Below are 6,000 nucleotides of genomic sequence, written 5' to 3' on the forward strand. Positions count from 1 at the left end.
GTTCTTCTGCTTTCCAGTCAAGGTTGAAGTGACCTGAAAGCAGAATAAGTTCTAGAAGCCTGAATGAATTGGTGAACGATTGGTTAGATTCCGCTTCTGTAACTCTTAGGTCGCGCTCACACACATATATATATATATATATATATATATATATTACAGAGCTCCCTGCATTATAATTTATTATGAGCTCTGAAACAGCTAAAGCTCTTTGCTACTGACTAGATGAGCGCAGCTCTGGATTGGGATTTCCTATGGACCTTGGACTCATCTCTGCTCATTAACATAACAAGCGTAGAGACTAGTGACCGGGATTTCTTGGCAATGTGAACGGCTTCCAGGTCGTCACCAGGAAGAAAGGGTAAGTAATAGAGATGAGCGAACCTGGAGCATGCTGGAGTCCATCCGAACCCGAGCGTTTGGCATGTGATTAGCGGTGGCTGCTGAAGTTGGATATAGTCATTGGCTGTATCCATGTTTTCCAGACAACCTTAGAGCTTTATCCAAGTTCAGTAGCCACCGCTAATCAAATACCGAACGTTTGGGTTCGGATCGACTCGAACCCGAACCCGGTTCGCTCATCTCTAGTAAGTAACAAAAATGTTTGATATGTTGCTGCCCATGGTGAGATTAACAATCCCTTCCATACTTGTTATCTATTTAGTCTCCTTCCCCCAGTTCTCAGCTGCTGCTTTCTGCTGAAGACACAAAAATCTGTGTGTGAGCTTTTCTCTCGGCCTCCCCCTCCCATAGAGACAAATTATGTAAACAAGTCCCTGGCAGGCTGTATCTGCAACATTGTTCAGTTTTTCACAGTGAGTTCATCAACAACTTGACCTCAGAATAACTCTCCCAGCATTACACAGAAGCTACAATGTTGCAGATAAAGCCTGCCAGAGACTTGTTTACATGAGCTGTTGGAGAAGGGGGAGACAGAAAAGATCACACAGATTTTTGTGTCTTCAGCAGAAAGCAGTATGCTGTTTGTAGCCAGGTTGCTGATTGTTAGGAACTGGAATACCGCAATTATGTTGCACGTTAATATGTGGAGAGAAATGGTAAAAATGTATAATAATTACGAGAAAGTTTATAAAGGGGGTTGGGATTAGAATTATTGTGCCCGAGGGGGGGGGGGAGAGAATAAAAAGTGGGGGGGAATAAAAAGTATCTATTAAGATGTTAAGTTATGGATGTGTCTTAAATTTTGTATATGTTGGAATAAAATAAAAATATAAATTAAAAAAAAAAAAAGATAAAGCAGTAGCGGAGAACTGGGGGAAGAAGACTGAATAGATAACAAGTATGGAAGGAATTGTTAGTCTCACTATGGGCAGCAAAATATGAAAAGTTTTGTCTGAGTGGAGTACCCCTTTAAGGAGTAGGGTGGTTCTTCCCCCAGCCTTGCCTTTAAAGAGTCACTGTCGTATTTTTTTTTTTTGCAGAAATCAATAGTCCAGGCGATTTTAAGAAACTTTGTAATTGGGTTTATTAGCCAAATCTGCCATTATCTGCATGTAAAAAGCCTTTTCCCAGGTCCCCCCCTCCTTCCTCTTTTTCATCCACTCTGAAAAATCTGAAAATTGTGACTTGTTGCAGGAGACGTACCCTGTCTGCTCTATGGAGAGGGGAGGGGGGAGGAGGAAGGAGGGAGTTAGCCGGCAGCAGAAAGCAGATAACAGAGGATTACAGGCACGGAGCTGGGTGACAGCTGTAATCTGAGCTCAGACAGGTCACTGGTGACTGTCACAAGAGATATCCCGTGAGGGATTTGTAGATTAACTCTTTGTTGTCCTGTTTTGGTCTTTTCTTTAGCTCTCTCCATAGGAGAACAATGAGGACAGGGGGGAGAGCTTCAAACTGCTTTTTCATGATAAAAATGCATTTTTCGGATAATAAACCCAATTACAAAGTTTCTTAAAATCGCCTGGACTATTGATTTCTGCAAAAAAAAATTTCACGACAGTGACACTTTAAGCGCTGAGTGCTCGGGTTCGGATAGTACTGCTGAATCCGAACGAGACCGGTTTCACACTACTAATAACCTATAGTTTGGGTTAAAATATGTGGTGCACCCTGTATTGTAAATTAATACTGCACCAACCTGCGATTATATCACTTTTTAATATTTGAGGCATATGGAAAGGAGCCCTGTATTTCCTATATACAATTTTATGTATTTGGAGCAGTGCAGGTCCTAAAGGGGGTGGGGGTCTTATCTTATAAAGTTATCCCTTATCGTACAACCTGCCATTCCCCTGTGTGCCTGAAAATAAGATACTGGCTTATTTTTTTTTATCTCAAAGTTGTGCTAGGTCTTATTTTCAGGGGATGTCTTATTTTTCCATGAAGAATTCACATGTCACATGCACAGCAGAGACAGAGTGTATGGTATGGTATGTAGGATTCTGGCCACCAGGGGGAGCTCACCACAGCACACTCGTACAGCACAGCAGGGACACAGCGCATTTGATGGCGGCTTCTGGCCATCAGGGGGAGCTTATCACAGAACACTCGTACAGCACAGCAGGGACACAGTGCATGGTATGGTGGCTTCTGGCCACCAGGGGGAGCTTATCACAGCACACTCGTACAGCACAGCAGGGACACAGCGCATGGTATGGTGGCTTCTGTCCACCAGGGGGAGCTTACCACAGGACACTCGTACAGCACAGCAGGGACAGAGTGTACGATATGGCAGCTTCCAACCACCAGGGGGTGCTCACCACAGCATACGAGTGTAGTGGCCCCCAATAATGCCATATGGTGACACATTGACAAAGGAAATGATAACTTACTATGTGATTTCAGGAGGAATAACAGGGATTTCACAAGGCAAAGTTATGAAAAGTTAATAGTTTATGGGGAACCCAGTTATTTACTATGCTCATACATGTCATTAGACCCAGGATGACCACCAGGTCCAGATTCTGCCCCCCCCCCCCCCCCCCCCCCCACCCGATATAATCCGTGCACTGAAGCTCCGGCCTATGGAGCCGCCTCCTCCGCTGATCCAACAACTCTCACATGACACCGAGAAAGGACTTTGTGAAACTGCACTTAAAATTCATGTTTTCCCCTTGATCGCCGCTGTTTGCTGCTTCAGCTTCCAACTTATATGAGAAAGACAGAGAGTCCTGGACCCGGCGTCTCCTGAGGGAATCATCGCACTGCTCTTTAGCATTCCAAGCACAATTCTTTACTTTGTAAATGACCTACAGGCATAATATGTTATACCAGAGAGACAGGAACGCGGTGAGACCCAGGCAGGGAGTGCTGAGCCGCGGCGTGAAGACAATGCCAATGCACCGCCATCCGAAAGACCAAAATACTAAATAAGGGGGTACTCTAGGGGGAAAAATTCTGATCAACTGGTGTCAAAAAGTTATAGAGATTTGTAATTTACTTCTATTAAACCTTCCAGTACTTATCAGCTGCTGTATGTCCTGCAGAAAGTGCTGTATTCTCTCCAGTCTGACACAGGGCTCTCTGCTGCCACCTCTGTCCATGTCAGGAACTGTCCAGAGCAGGAGAGGTTTTCTATGGGGATTTGCTGCTGCTCTGGACAGTTCCTGACATGGACAGAGGTGGCAGCAGAGAGCACTGTGTCAGACTGGAAAGAATACGCCACTTCCTGCAGGACATACAGCAGCTGATAAGTACGGGAAGACTGGAGATTTTTAAGTAGAAGTAATTTACAAAACTATATAACTTCCTATTACCATTTAATTTGAAAAATATTCATATATATATATATATATTTCTTTTGCTGGAGCACCTCTTTCTTCACTCTTTTCTATGTTGTGTCGGGTATTAAAGCTCACTAGTGTAACTGCATTTTAATGTCTGTATTACAGCTATGAGTCCTGGTGTGACTGGCGATCTTGTCAGGAAGTGAAGTGACCATCTGGCTTCTCTCCCTTCATAGTGTGTCCTGGAGATGACTAGCTGTCACTGATCTTTCACCATGATATACATTATCCAACAGTAGCCTGTAAGAGTCTTTTCTGGGGGGCACTATTACGCCCTCTTGTGGCCAGACACACAAGACCTCACCTATAATCATTCCATAACCGCTGTAGCAGTCCAGCCTTCCTACCTGTTCTGATCAGTGGGGGGGTCTGTTGCAGAGACCACCGAGGACTAAAGCAGAGCTCAGCACCCAGACCCCCACCCATCCAAACTTATCATATGTCTCTATCACATGGTAATAGCTGTTTTATAGTCTTATAATTCTGCTGCAGATTGTCACAGCTTGGAGCACATTATTGTCATCTAGAACATAAAATTCCCAAAACCTCAACTGACCCTAAAATAGCGCAGCTGTCATGTGATCACGTCCCACCAGATGGCGCCATTGGCTTACAGCAGTATCTCCTACCTTGGCTTGGTATAAATTGACCATGTGATCTTATTACTGCTGTCAGTCTTCTGTGCTTCTTTGTTTACATCACATTTAGGTTTATATGACGGGAAACGCTCCTGGAGTATACGTCTCACAGTGTATAACGGTGTATGCCCAGAGCGTAATATTGGCCACACTGATAACAAAGAAGTTTTTAATGCCACGATTGTGGGGTGCGTATAACTTGGTTATAACTTTTGTTATTTTTTTTCATGGGGTAAATAAAAAATGAACAGCAATTGCATATATTTTCATATTTTTTAGATTGTTCACCATGAAGTTTAAGCAGTTTATATCCATATATATATATATATATATATATATATATCCCCACCCCATAAAAAAGTACTTAAAATTTTTTATTTTTTTTCTGATGATCAAATTCATTGGTAGACTGAGGTTTTTTGGTTTTTTTTAATGTCCTTTATATACTGACAGGCAATCTGTATTACTGGCATATAGCTATAGCAGGCCCGGCAGCCATTGTTAGCCCCTTCCTCGTTGCCTAGATATCATGGTTATTGAAGTAATTCTATCTTTTTGAGTCTCCTCTGTGACTGCAGCACTAATAAGAACTGGGGGACAGTGACAGGTATTTCCCCCTCTCCTGCACGGCCACCACGGCCTGTGCCCTAGTCAGTCTCTATGAAAACTTTCCGAGCGCTGAGCTCTTGGTGACATCACAGTTGTGATATGGAAGCCGCCAGCTACTAACTCTGACTTAGGCCAACAAAATGTAAGGACGGCTGGAATGTCCTTGAGGGTCTACTATCTCTCCCACAGTCAGTTTTCTGTGGAATAGTAGACCGCTCCTTCCAGCATGGACTATAGGCAATCTTGGTTGAAATCTTGTGACGCCACACGTTCTCGTAATCACCAAGGATGTGGCCCATATCCACCCTGTGATAAAGGCGGCAACTGGATAAGGTTGTAGTTACTTGCAGCGTGGTGACTGGTACTGAATCAGGTTCAGGGGCCCCAAGAGGTAAAATCTTCTCATCTTTGTGGGCCTGACCTTCTCACAGGTACTGAAGACTTCAGTGGATTGAATTCAGAGGCCTGAAGAAGAGAAGACGTCTATTTCTGGGACTTGACCCATTGTCACACAGGACCTGTAGGGTAATGTAACTTGTTACTTGCTTTTTGTAGGTTTGCAGGAGACTGGTACCTTGTCTAGACTTAAAGGAGAAGTCCAGCAAATTTTTTTATTAAAGTAATGTATTGCCCTTCAAAAGTTATATAAATCCCCAATATACATTTATTACAGGAAATGCTTATTAAGTGCTTTCTTCCCTGCACTTACTACTGCATCAAGGCTTCACTTCCTGGATAACATGGTGATGTCACTTCCTGGATAACATGGTGATGTCACTTCCTGGATAACATGGTGATGTCACTTCCTGGATAACATGGCGATGTCACTTCCTGGATAACATGGTGATGTTACTTTCTGGATAACATGGCGATGTCACTTCCTGGATAACATGGTGATGTCACTTCCTGGATAACAGGGTGATATCACGACCCGACTCAAAGCTGTGTGGGCTGTGGCTGCTGGAGAGGATGATGGTAGGGGCACACTAAGGGACACAGGGCACTGG

This window comes from Dendropsophus ebraccatus, chromosome 2 (genome assembly GCF_027789765.1).
Source record: "Dendropsophus ebraccatus isolate aDenEbr1 chromosome 2, aDenEbr1.pat, whole genome shotgun sequence".
NCBI lineage: Eukaryota > Metazoa > Chordata > Amphibia > Anura > Hylidae > Dendropsophus > Dendropsophus ebraccatus.